Source organism: Falco cherrug, chromosome W, assembly GCF_023634085.1.
Source record: "Falco cherrug isolate bFalChe1 chromosome W, bFalChe1.pri, whole genome shotgun sequence".
Taxonomy (NCBI): Eukaryota; Metazoa; Chordata; class Aves; order Falconiformes; family Falconidae; genus Falco; species Falco cherrug.
In genome coordinates this window covers 16,768,503-16,782,499 of record NC_073719.1, presented here as the reverse complement: position 1 = coordinate 16,782,499, position 13,997 = coordinate 16,768,503, and the positions used below count along the sequence as shown (strand labels likewise).

General features: G+C 49.6%; 1 pseudogene; it reads right to left on the bottom strand.

The window, feature by feature from the left end:
* LOC129734545 (hydrocephalus-inducing protein homolog) overlaps positions 1-13,997 on the bottom strand; it is a 73,231-nt pseudogene that overhangs the window by 14,467 nt on the left and 44,767 nt on the right.

Genomic DNA, 13,997 nt, shown 5'->3' with positions numbered 1-13,997 from the left:
CACGAACACCGATCTCTTACTTGCGTTATGCCCAAAGCCAGCAGCACTACAGCCCTCCTGCGCACCAGTGAAGCTTCAGCTCCACCTGCTGAAGCACGTACGGCCGGGCTCGTGCCATACCTGGATCCCCAGGGCTCCTTGGGAGCGGACGGTCCCCTTGCAGGGCATTATGGTGAATTCAGTTGGCTTGATGTGATGTTGGGCTCCCTTTCTCCAGGACGGGAAGTGTTGTCTGATATCTGAGCAAAACTGGTGACGCTGCGCTGTCCTGAGCCATCGCCAGGGATGCGAAGGTTGAAAGTCATGGGAACCAAGGAGGTGTTAGTGAGGCGACACGGCAGGGTGCGAGGAAAGCCTGGGAAGGTGAGACAAATATCAGTTAAGTCCCCGGCTATCCCGTGATTCCTGGTGTGACTCTCCTGTTAGGATAGACCGGTGCTTGTTGTTTATCTCTTTTCAGTGTGAATGAGAGGTAATGGAGAAGCTCAGGGAGGAGTGAGTTGTGACTGAAGTTGCTTTTTCCATGGATGGCACAGCTTGCTTCCTTGGCAATGGGCAGTGCCGTTGGTGCTGAAGAGCTGTCTCTACCTGTGAGGAGCTCTCTCACCTGCCCCCAAACCAGCCCCAACTCCTTCTCACTGATCAGTGTGCACCCAGACAGAGCATTTATTCTGAAAATTCAGTCTGTAAAATCCCCCATTAACTCCACGAACATTCCCCCAGTTTTCAATATATGAAAGTAGGGCATTGTCATGTAAGGAAAAGAAAGGATGAGACCGGGCACTACAACATGATGCATTGCACTCTAATGCAGTTTCTCTAGGCAGGACCCTTAAGGCATCTCCTGTTTCTGGGCAACCAGACTGAGCACATGACAACTCAGCCCACCTCACTGCAGGCAAACCTGATGCTTCCTTAGAAATGAGCAGGAACTGTGTCTCACCTTACCTAACAAACGGGGACATCACATCCACACTGCCTTTGATCATCACTTCAGCTCTGACACTTGCTTTCCACAACGGAAAACCAGTGGTACAACCACACTGGGTGAGGGGGTGGCTGTTCTGCAGAGGCAGGATACCAGCCCGCAGCTTGGTCTGGAGCGGACACCAGCTCTGCCAGAAGACACCTCCCATGCCCTGCTTACCAAGTGCTATTTGAATAAAGACAGGGAGGAAAACCACCTGCAGACACAGCAGATAGTTTCTCTGTGCCCAGCAGCAGTGACCATTGCCCACCGCCAGCAATTACTCCGGCAGGGAGGCGGCGGTGGGGCACAGAAAGGACATGCACCGACTGACCCACTGCACAGCCCCAAATGGGACCGAAGCCACCAGATGCAGACAACAGCCAGCAGCACAGTGACAAGAAGCAAAAATACAATAGCTGCCTTCAGCTGAAAAGGCCTTGTTAATGAAATCAGATTAAAGTAGGATGAATCTCCTATTACACAACCGCATTTCTGCCGGTGCGTTTCTTGTGGGTCTATTTATTCAAAAGGAAGCAGAGAAGTGGCCGAGTGGTGATGCAGGGAGAGGGGGAAGTGGCTCAGGGAAAGTACTGAGATTTCCTAGAAAGTCCACGAACCGCATGAAACCACAGAGGCATCCTGGGCACAGAATGATCATGGCCCTTCAATCAATCCCCAACTGATTTCACATGTAAACTTTAGATCATCTCAGTACAAAGCCTTTTCTCTGAGACTCGAGATGGAGAATCAGAATCTGCATTTCAGTGGAGATGCTCTGGGTGCTCAGCCACCAGCTCCGTCAGTGGAGCAGTGCTTCGGCTGGGGAAGGAGAAGGAGCCCACATCTCTGGAGACATCACTGCCCAAACCAATGCCGAGCTACTGCCTGGGCTTATTACCGGGCCGGTGATAACGAGGAGCCCTCACAGCACAAATTAACAGCTCACACTAAAGGTCAAGTGGGTAAGTGGTGTCCTCGCCTTGCAACAGGAACATTCACCCTGAGCAGCCACAGGCTAGCGTGTGGCTCCAACTCCCTTCTCCTGCAGCCCCATCCCCTGGGCCCTTCTGGGACACGGGCTTTCACCATCATTCTGCCGCCAAGGATTGGGAGGTTGGGGCTGAGCAGGCTCTGAGGGCACCAGGAAAATACTGACTTTCTATTCCTTTGGTCCTGTTTGATCTCACGGCAGCAAAATACCACCTGAGCAAGCGGCAGCCCTGGTTCTAACACCCTGAAGGCTGCTGTGGAGGAACACAAGCGACAGACGCTCCCAAAGCGCTTCATTTCAGTAAGGCACAGACCTCCCCACCAGCGGTCCAAGCCCAGGGCACACTCACCAAAAGAGACGTCGCCGAATGGAGGGAAGGTACATGGAAAGGGAAAGTCGGTCCGATGACACAGCCCCTGTAAGGACAAAGGCAGAGGAGGAACTGGCTTGGTTAAAAAGAACTGCAAAGTGTTCGGCTTTCGTTACCACCGGGACGGATAGAAGCTGGTCTCAGCAGCACGGTGGGTTTCAAACCAACCCGTCACCCCTGCGCTCGGCACAGCATCCCTGTGCACAGGGGCAGCCAAAGCAACGTGGTCAGCAGGTGGCAGCTGCTGAGGTGGCTCAGGGCACCAGGGCAGGCAGGGTACACCCCCAGGTTGCTGCTGGCCCAGTGAAGGACCCTGAACAAGTGATGGCTCTGTGCCTCAGTTTCGCCACCTGTCATGTGACGGGCAGAGCTGTCCATGCAGAAGCAGGTTCATTGTAACTAGCCCTCTCAGCCACAGGTTCCCTGCTTTGGTATCTCCTTGCTGGAACTGGCCTTTCCATGGCCTATATGGACATCTTCCTCAGACCTTATTCCACACTACCATTATGCGTGCAGGATTTTGAGGCACGAATCCACAGGAGCCCCAGACATCTACTGAGAAACGCAGCACAAGTTCTACACAGTGGATGGTGGAATCTTGGAGGAAAGTATCAGCTTGTCACCAGTGCACCGGCTGACACATCCAAGAGCAAGACTATTTGCACCACCGAACATGAGTGTCCCGAAGCCACCACACCAGCCCGACCATCCCTAAATTCAGAGAGGTTCCAAACTCCCAAACTCACCAACATCCACTGAAATCAGCACTTGAAGCTGCACAACATTCATTCATTTCATGGTTGATGCCAATCAATGCCAGCTCTGCCTCTTGCTGAAAAAAACAAATACAGATCAAGGAGCACAGTGACCCGTGCCTCCTAGTTTTATTCACAGGGCTGCCACCGGGTCTCTCGTACACATGAACAGACCCCAGCCTCCCGCAGGAGGGACCTGCACTCACCCGTGGTGTCCCAGTTCCAGCATCCCTTTCTAAAGAGCAAAAGAACAAGCGTTCAGGACCTCGTCAGGTCTGTTTCCAAGTAAAGAGTGATCACCTATGGTTTGGGCATCTTCTGACTGCACGATCAAAAAGCACTCAAAATCTGACTTTCAGGAGTTTCAATCCCATGCTAATTCTCAATTCCTGGAGCTGAATCAGTTCCTGAGAACAAGTTAGGTAGCAAATCCCTTCTGGCAATGAGGTTCCCTCTCCAAGGACCTCACGTAATCAGACTTAACCTGCCAAGCCCCAGCATCCTACTCTGGATGGAGCAAAGGGAGCAGACATGCTTTCCGTAACAGCACTTGCCAAAAGACGATAGAAAACTGCCTCCAAACCAGCCACAACTGGGTCTCACACTGGGAAACTGCCAAGGGTGAGCCTTGCAGCGAGGGGGGAAATAACTGCCGTTTCTGCTGAGCACACAGGAGCTGTGCTCAAGGAAGTCAGACCTGAAGGACTGCCCAGAGGGCTCGGCCAAGCAGCCAGCCCAGAGCCCTGTGCGCTACAGCCGGTAACAGCGCAGCTTGCAAGAGAACGGGGGAAGAGGGCAGTCTTTATGGCAACAGCCACATCTTCCAATAGTGCTTCTGAAGGGAGATCGGGGTCCTCGCAGAGCAGGAAGGAGCACAAGGTAGGAGAGGAACCACCTGCACTCCCACCGCTGTTCCTTCCCCTGCAGCCCCGTGTCCCACCAGCCAGCTCACCTCCACTCAAAAGAACTGGGAGTTTTTCCCTCCCTGGAGAACTCAATCCAGTGCACAACCCCCCTGAAGAGGGAGGCTCGGCTTGCCCCGGTGGGTGGGCATCTCAAAAGCATTTGAAACAAACAGCTTGAGTTGTGGGGCTGGAGAATGAGAGATAAGGGCTGGACAGGGGTCCTTGGAACAAAGGCAAGACAGAAAGCAAGGAGGCAGATGCCATCTCGAGGAGAGGAGTCTGCAGTGGGAACTACTGTGGAGGCACCCCCCAGGCTCCTGTAACCCTCCTCACCTGACGGTCAAGGTCACGGGCTCAGGGGACCCATCCACACTGAACCAGAATCCTTCTGTGAACTGCCCCAGGGCGGTGGAACTGAAGGAGATCTGGATGACTTGGAGGACATCTGGTAAAACGATGCCCTCCTGGGGGAGAAAGGAGAAGCAGGAGCCCAGAGCGGTCGCTGGAAGGACCAACTTGGAGGGGGCATCAATGACTCCTTTGTTAAACAGGATCACCTGCAGCAGCAAGAAAGCAAAATGGAAATACATGAGGAATCTTCTTTCCTTACAGAAGGCTGATTTGTTTTCTAATTAAACTTCTACAAAAGGCAGAAGATGCTGCGTGCTGCTGCTTGGCTGAAGCCAAAGAAAACACAACAGGACAGTTTCTGCCTTTGGGTTTTTGCATGCAAAAAACCCCCGTGATAACTTCACATAAACAGAGTCACTCTGGGTTTATTCCACTGACACAGAGCAGTCCGCTTGGACTTGCAGGGCTGAGGATGTGCTCAGCATCACCAAGGCGATGCAGACCTGCCCCAAAGAGCAGCAAAGGGCGGTCGCAGCATTACTAGCGAATCGTCACCTAACTGCTCCCGCTCCAGATGAGCCCAGTCCTGCCAAGGGCAAAACGCATTCAGCTCCCGTTACAGCCAGCAAGTTTACTGGATGTAGAAAATACCTCGGGACAGCCCCATAACCAGCTTCAGCAGCACTCCCCGACTCTGCTAGGGTACGTCAGTGAGGCGCATTTTATTCTTTTCTTTGATCTGAGAGTCTCTTTGTCTTTGCTCAACCAGACATGTCAAGAAAGGATGAGAGGGAGGGGCATAGCAGCTCCACCTGTTCTAAAGAATCTCTTTCATAAATATTCACAGCCATCATCTACTAATTTACCATTATTTACTGTTCCAACAAGCTACACAATCCTGCAGCATTTGCTGAGATTCAGCAAGAAATGCCCACACCTGCCTGTGAGTATCAGCACACTGGTGGTCACCAAACCTACCCAAAGCAAAGCTCTACAGTTTCCGAAGGCTGCAGGTGAAATCCGGCCATTTCTGTGGACTTATCTACCTGCTTGGCAGTTATTTTCCCTAACTTTTGTCCTCGCAAAACCTGTCAGAAAAACTGAGACAGAAGCAGAGGTACAGCCCTTATTTTTTTAATTTTGCAGCTGCTGTTGAAAACATTCCTGTATTCAATTTCTGCACTGGGAACTTGGAAACTACTCATATGTTTTACACCTTCATTACAAATTGCACTTAGGGATCCCACACTGAAGTTTACCTCCAGTCTGGCTACTTAATACAGCACTTGGAGTATCATCTACTTATTCACATTTTCTCCAGTAATGAAACCAACACATTGATATATATAGGATCAATAAAGAATCAGCATTAAAAAATGCATACATACAGTGCACAATATTTTGGCAAGAAAACACCTTAACGTGTCCTTCCCTGCAACAGTCAAGCTTTTGAAAGTGTCTGGCACGATGTACTGCCTCATTTTCTACCGCCTCCAGTTGCTGTATCTTGGGGGTTTTTTTTGGTTGTTTTTTTTTTGAGAAAACTTGCCACCATCGGCGGGGGAGGCAAATACCCAGAAAGCTCCTTTGCTTCATTTCCAGAACTGCCCTGCTCTGTTCATAGAGCCAGAGGGGCACCAGGTCTGAAGGGTGGCAGGAGGCTGCTCAGCAGGGACAGCGCTCCCGGTGCCTGCGCGGGCAGCTCTGCGCGGGGAGGCTGCCCGGCTTCCCTCCGGCGCCAGGATCCAGCAAGTTGCGCTTCACTGAAAGGTGTTTGCAACGGACTCGAGTCGGAACACAACACGTTTGTTCCAGCTGCTTTTTAACCGCCAGGGTACCAGGGTGCAGTGATTCTAGGGCTGAAACAAAAGCCTCTGGACCCTGACCTTTTTGACCCGGTGTTGCTTTCATGTGTCAAGGGCTGGATTTTCTGCATGAAGCCTCCCAGCTGGTCTCAAAGGGAGGTTGCCAAAACGCAGGGATCGGGGCTTTGTGGACAACATACACACCTTTCAGACCCCATCAAAACTATCCAGATTCTGCAAAAACTCCCACATTTAACTTACATCAAATAATGCGTGCACGTAACTGCCTGTGTTGCCAGAAATCCAGCAGGTGCACAAAGCTCACTGCTGCCCCAGGGGCCATCAGGATCCACCCCAACCCCAGCAAACCCCACTGCTCACCTCGTAGCTGGGGGCTGATGCAACAAAAACCTTCCCGATGTCCAGCTGGTCAAAGCTGAAGCGCAGCTGGGGCCCTGTGCTGCTCCCTTTGATGCGCAGGGGCAGCCTGGTCTCACGGCCTGGGGAGAGGTTGCCATGTCAGTACAGAATTCCTTCGGTTCGCCTGGATTTTCCAGGCAGCCTCAGAGCCAGTCCCTGACTCCGGGCTGGGTGGCACCAGCACTAGATGCTCCGCGAGAAGATACGGGACCCTTCTCTTCCCTCAGCAGATCAACTTTGCGGCTGGTTTCTAACTTCTGACGGAGCCCTTGGGCTGGTTTGTAACTTAGCAATCAGTTTGCACCCTGAGAAAGTGATGCTGCGTATAAAACATGATTTCTGAATTCCTTCCCATGCACTTAAATGAGCTTTGAAATCCATTCAGAGAAGGCACAAAGCTCACAAAACAGAGCCGGAGAGAAAAATCTGCTGTCTGTATCACTGCAATCGGAGACGACCGCACAGGAGCTGAGAAGTATGAGCCCAAGCAAGGCAGAGCAGCCTGCTGACAGCGATACCCCAGCAGCCTGCTGACAGCGACACGCGCACCCGAGCGCTGCCTCAAGCAGGCAGAGCATCTCAGCCACCACCTGCGCCTAACGTAGGGCTCTGTACCGGGGTGCTCCAGGGCTCACCGCCTGCAGCAGCGCCTTGTTAAGATGGGGCTTTACGGTCTCCAGAGAGCAGCACTCACCTGTTCCCACCATCAAACCAAGAGCTCAGCTTTGTAAAGACGCCCCACCTGAAGCATACTGAGCAGTTACGGAAAACCAGCCTCCTCGCTACTGAAACCAGATAAGCTCTAAGTGTACTGCTAACACACATATCCCTTGCTGCAAAGGCAACTGAGACCACAAGGCTTACAGCTGAACTCCAGGATGCTGATTTTCTTCCTTAAGTCTGCTAAGATGGCATAGTGCAGGATCTTTCAGTCTGAAGCCTTTCTTGAACCACTGGAGCAGCCTAAAGTGCCTGAATTCTAGCTCAGATTTTGGCTTAGGTCACCCTGCTGTTATAGATTTGCTAATAAGTTAAGATTGATTGACTTTATTTGATTGATTATTTGATTTTATAAAATCAATCATGTAATAGAAATATAAGAGGATGGGGAAATGTTATAGATTTGCTAATAAGTTAAGATTGATTGACTTTATTTGATTGATTATTTGATTTTATAAAATCAATCATGTAATAGAAATATAAGAGGATAAGAAAATATATTTTAATGAAACTTATAGTTATAGTAAAAAGCGGCTATAAAAAATCCTCTGTACAGCCCCGTACCAAGGCCGGAGGAATCGGTCAGAATCACCTAGTAGGAATGTTTAGAACTTAGATAACAGACTTAAGATTTGAGATGATTGTTCATATGTAACCTAGGAGGATGTACTAAAATGTCAAAATGAGAATTTATGTGAACTGGGAAGAGTCGAGTGAAGCAACCCATAGTTGCCGGCCAAGAAACAGTTACCTTAAGTGGCAGGTAATTCTGGCAGGGGGAGATCGCGACCACCGACTCACATACCACCTACCCAAATCGTACCCCAGACCCATTTCCGGACCTTTCTAACCTTTATTGCGCAGAATCGGATATGGGAGGAGAGTATGTTAATGATTTATGGGAAATCTTATGATTATGCATGAATATTTAATGAATATGTATGAATGAGTTCTATATAAGGTGTATGATTTTGAACCATGGTGTGTGTCGATCGTGAGGGGACTCACTCACGCACCCGGCCGTCCATAAAGAAATGTCTGCTTATCTACATCACATTGGTGTCGATAAGTTCTTCATTCCGAGATTTCGGTAACACTGCCATCCCATTCTACTCTTGTACGGAAAGCGAGTAGCACAAGGAGCAGAAGATAGCCCCAGAAGTTGTACACAACCGTCACTGTGGCTTTTGTGCAAAACTATTCCTCTATCCTTTGAGCTCCTTTTGTGTGACACCCACCATTAACTAAAGCTTAGGGACTGAAAGTTGATTCCTTTTTTTATAAAAGTCTGCTGCTTAGTCATTCCAGAATGTCCAAACCAACTTCTTATTGCAAAGAGCAGCCCACGTGTGACTAGACCACAACTCGGAAAAAACCCTCCTGGAACAGCCTTTTCAGTGATCGCTGACTTTGGGCTTGCAACCGTGGCACGGGGATGTTTGATCACGTCCAAAGCCAGAAAGGAAGAGCTAGGGAGCTTTTGCTGAATTCAGTGGTTTTTCAGTGGATCCAGCCAAAGCCCAGCTGACAGCAGAGATGAGTTACACTTCACAGCTCAGGCATGCATCAGAGGGCTGTGTACTTCTATTGCACAGACACCCGAAAAGAGGCAGTACTGGGTGCTTGTGTTACCGATTAGTTAATAAGTTAAAATCGATTGATTCTATTTGATTAATTAATTGATTTTATAAAATCATTTAATAGAATTGAAATGTAGAAGGTTAAGGAAAAAATTATAGGAAACTTGCATCTACACAATAAGAGACGTTATGGAATCTTTTGTACGTCTTGTACCAAGGCTAGAAGAAGGGCCTGGAACTATTGTAATAACTCTAGGGTTGGAAGGTTCCATTGTATTTAACCAGTCTTCTGTACGCAGAGGTGCATTGAAATGTCAGAATATGAGATTAATGGGAACTGGGGAGAGTCGACTGGAACAGCTTGTGGTTACCTGCCAAGAAACCGTGAACTTTAGTAAAAGGTAATTCCGGCAGGGGGAGATCGCGACCACCGACTCACACACCACCTACCCAAATCGTACCCCAGACCCATTTCTAGACCTTTCTAAGCTTTGCTGCGCATAATCGGATATAGGAGGAGAGTATGTAAATGATTTACGGGAAATGTTATGATTATGTATGAATAATTAATGAATATGTATGAATAAGTTCTATATATGGAATCTGATTTTGGGACCTGGTGTGCGTTGATCGTGAGAGGACTCGCTCACGCACCCGGCCGTCAATAAAGAAGTGTCTGCTTATCTGCATCACATTGGTGTCGATAAGTTCTTCATTCCGAGATTTCGGTAACACTTGCTGTTCAGAAGGTTTTTCCATCTTGCATCACATGTGGCCTAATTTTCATTAAAAACTTGATGTTCTAAACCATCAAGGCTCTTAGGAAATGACAAAGATTTCCGAGGGACAAGTTTTGCCCATAATCATGGGTGAGGCATGTCCCACGGCCACTATCATCAAAAAAAATCAGTGGCCATTCTTTCCCTTCTGCAGCAGGCCCTCAGCCTCTCCTGGAAGGTCTGCGGAAGCTATCCTTTCTTCTGCCCCTACATTGATGCTGGAACTTTAGGAAACCCTGGGAGTTTTACGCTCTCTCCTTCCAGGTGAACCTCAGAGAGTGCTCTCCTGAAAGGAGGACGAGCAGACTAAAATACAGACCGTTCAGGACAGCCGAGAGAAAAAGAAAGAAAAAAGAGAGTATGTCCCGCTCCTCGCCAGCAGCTGGGGCTTCCAGGAGCACCCAGCCGCTGGCCAAGGCCTGGGTGCCCCAGGCTGGGACCGTGTGATGCTCCCACCACAGCATGTCCCAGAGCACATGGACCAGGGCATGGAGGGGCCGCAGCCTCCTTGTCCTCAGTCCCAAAGCCACACCCGGTTCTGTGGAGTGAGAATTCGGATCTCAGTTGGGTTAACACCTTGGCACATCATGGAGGGATTACAACTCGGCATTCAAAGAAACAGGGGTGTGGGTGGCCCAACAGCACAGAACTGTTTCCCAAGTCCCTAACTTCTGCTGCTTTCTGGCACTCATTTTTTTGCCCACGGAACATCCCCAGGTTTTGAGGTTGGTTTTGAACGTGATTCTCAACCAACCACATCAACACAGAGATCCAGTTTTACACGATGTAGGACACGGCAAGGTGAAGGAGGGATCAGCACTGAGGATTTTGCTTCTCCCTGCAAAAGCAGCTTAGAAATGGGTTTTGGAAGAAATCAGATGTAACCCAGTGCATTTCCATATCCAGAAAAAAACAACAAAAATAGAATTTTAGGTGAATGAGCCCCCCCACCACGTGCTTCCTTCCAGCACTCACGAGCCATGGCTTTATTTGCATGAATAACTAAGAAAGTTCATTTTGAGCTTAAACAAAACAAATTTCAAACCACTTCTTAACCGCTGGCTTTGCAAGTTGCACAGTGCTGATGAGTTCTGTAAATCACCTGGTCCAGAAGCGTTCGGCTAAGCGATTTATGGAGGCAACTGCAAAAAAACACATGGAGGCCAGCCACTTCCCCATGGGGCTCGAGATCCAACTGCAATTTCACAGTGCTGCACTAGGGCAAAGCTTCTAAATATTCCCTGCAAGGGGCACACGCTGTCTGCAAATCGTCCTCCAAAGGGATCTGTGACTGGCATGCAAATGCACGAGGAAGGCAGTCACACTGCTCAGAGTCGTCAAGAAGCAAAATTAATGACTCCCTAGTTAAAGATCACTGGTTTCTTCTTTAAACTCTTTTTGCACCCTGGGACAGTCTCCACCCTGACGATACAGCGGCTCAGCTCTGTTTTGTGAGGGATGGGGGGTAGGTGACCTCCTTGAGGTCCTCTCCCAAGGGGCCCATGGAAGAGTTCAGATCTCCTGAGGGACCACGAGGGTTTTTTCAGAGCAGGCTCCTCTTTCTAAACACCGATCGCTTGCCCAGCTCTGTTTCCTGTAACTCCCAGGTTGCATGTAAGTAATTTTCCTATTTCTCTGCCACAACAACAACAAAAGCTCTCCAGGCACAACCCCTGGAGATCCCTGCAGCAAAGTGATGGACAGCCCCACCACCACAGCAAAAATCCCAGGGCCAGGAGCACAGCGCTGAGCCAGGATTCCCTTGGGAGCAACTTTTTAAATCAATCCTTTCCTTCCACAGCTCTAACAACTGCAGCTGGCGGCCAGGAAGGCGGTTTGTTAACATGAGCCCTGGTTAATTACTGTAGGTGGCATTTGCCAAGTAAACCCTGCGCAATTACCGTATCAATAAAAAGCTGTTTCATGGCCTTTGTATCTGTCAGCTTGGAGCAGTAAGGAATGGCTCGAAGCAGCTGGGTTAGTGATCTCAGCACCCTCCAGAACGGGAGCCTGGCTGCTGGGGACCACGGGCCTCGCACCTCCTTCCTCTTAGATGGGGAAAACCAGAGCGTTCCCTGGATGGAAATCTGACAGGGACCTCCCACTCTTGAAAACCACCTCAAGCAGCACCACACAGACGGAGAGGAAGGACAAGGTAACCTGATCCACGGAGCTTGCTGCAAGCATTCCCTGCCCCGTGCCAGCACAGCAAGGCCATCACCTCTGTAAGGGCAAAGGCAGCATAACTCGGTGGGTCAGTGATAACCGCTCCCAGAAAAAGACCTGACAGCACTTCTGTCAGCCGGGAGGAGCATAAAGCTTGTCTAGCAGGCTGCTCGCACTCTGACTTCTGGGGAGGGTGCTCACCCTGCTGAGGGCAGCGAGCCCTGTAACACGCGACCCAGATGAAGCAGAGACTTGAGCCACGAGGTGACGATTCCCACGCAGGGACAGCAGCACACGTGTGGCACGTTCACAGACACCCTGCGCTCAGCAGGGCTCAGCCACCTACGGTCTGGCAGCGCCTGGAGAGCGGGAGGTGACCCAGGGGCAGGGAGCACGATTCACTCAGCTCCTACCGCCTCAGGAGCCCGATGGTGCATCCACGTAATAAAGGCTCATCCTGGAGGTCTACAGGGGCTTAGTGCTCGTCCACCAAAGCTCTTCTGCTGTGTACCTCTCTGCCTTTACAAACACCTTGCAGCACAACGAATGCATGGTATGAAAGCTCGCTGCTTTGGCTGCTCTGGGATCAGCGGTCGGAGCCAGGCGCGCTAAGCCCTGGCTTTGCACAGACCAGCTGGGAGCCACAGGGACAGCAGGAAGGTGCTGGCACTGCCCTGCTGACCACCGGCTCTTCCTAAAAATTCCATGGGAACCAACTGGGCTGGAAGAGTATTTGTGCCTCGCCTTTGCTGTGGGTAGCAGGAGGAGGAGAAAGGAGCTGTACCTGAGATGTCGCAGCAGACTGTTGATACACTCTGGCTTCTCAGGGTTTGAAGATCACGTAAATTTCAACTGAAGAATTTGGCCAGACATCTCCCTCCTAAGACAGGAGACAACAAACCATTTATCTTCAAACGTTACATTTCTTGTTTTCAACCACAGCCCTGTAAGCCTTTATTTAGAGCATCGGTGATGAGCAAGGAGCAAACAACACTTACAAAATGTGTAAGACTTTGGAAGCAGCTGTGAAAAAAATTAAGTCCCTTACCTTTACTAGCACCCGGTAAAGGCTTGCCTTTTTTTTTTTTTTTTTTTTTTTTTTTTTTTTTTTTTTTAATTAGGGCTATAATAAAGGACTGGCTGGCTTCAGCATATCAAGGATCTCTTCAGAAGTGCCAGATGACCTAAAGAAAAGATACGGTTTCCCTCCAAACCTTCCCTTATATCCCTGTGTCACTACAGCCATGTGAAGACGTTTTCTCAGATCAGAAGAGATTTAGCAAGTCAAATGGATTTTTCCATTCTTAGTTACATAACCCAATACATATAAATATAACCCAAACCGAACACCAAAATGGTGAACTTCCGCTGCACCAAAATCCAGCTTCAGCAAGAACCTGGGAGAACCCTGCAAGCGTAAATCTTCAAACAGCGAGGGAGGGGTGATGGGTCCCAGCAGGTGTTATTCCCAGCGGCCGAGGCCCCAGCGGGATGATTTGCCCAACACCACCGAGACCACGGTGATTGCTGCAGTGTTGCTGGCATCTCTCTGTACGCTGTGTAACTCACCAGATGTCCTGCCATGCTCCAGGAAGCCAGTCAGTGGTGCAATAAGATCCTGGTAAGGGACATATCTCCCTACATCCAGGGTGCTGCTGGATCCCAAGGCACAGTCAGATGAGACTGCTCTAAGGCATCAGAGGAAACAAGCCTACGGACGAGCAACACAACCCATCCATTCATATGCACCCGCACAGCTCTCTGCAACAATCCTAACGCCGCATTATTGATGGAGCCTTGCACTCATATCCTCCCTCCCAAGAAAACCTGCACCAGCAGTTAATAGACTCAAACCTCTTGAGCTTCTGGCATGAAATCACCATTCTCCAGGATTCAACGTATTTGGACAGAAACTTCAGGCAGTACGTCCACAATCAGCTTCCCTGTATTGTCAGTGAAGCTGCACGCCAGACTGTTTGACTCAAAGGGAGAGGGCAAGAAGAAATCATCAGTTACACATTATTCTACTATTCTGTGGCTAAAAAAAAAATTGTGAAGGACATGACCGTTTTTGGAAACCTTTGTCATTTCTCCCTTCATTACTGCTGTATGTCAGACCATAAAACTGGAAAATATTGTGACCTATTTCTCCTGGGAAATGAAAATAGGCTGTTGGAAAGGTTCC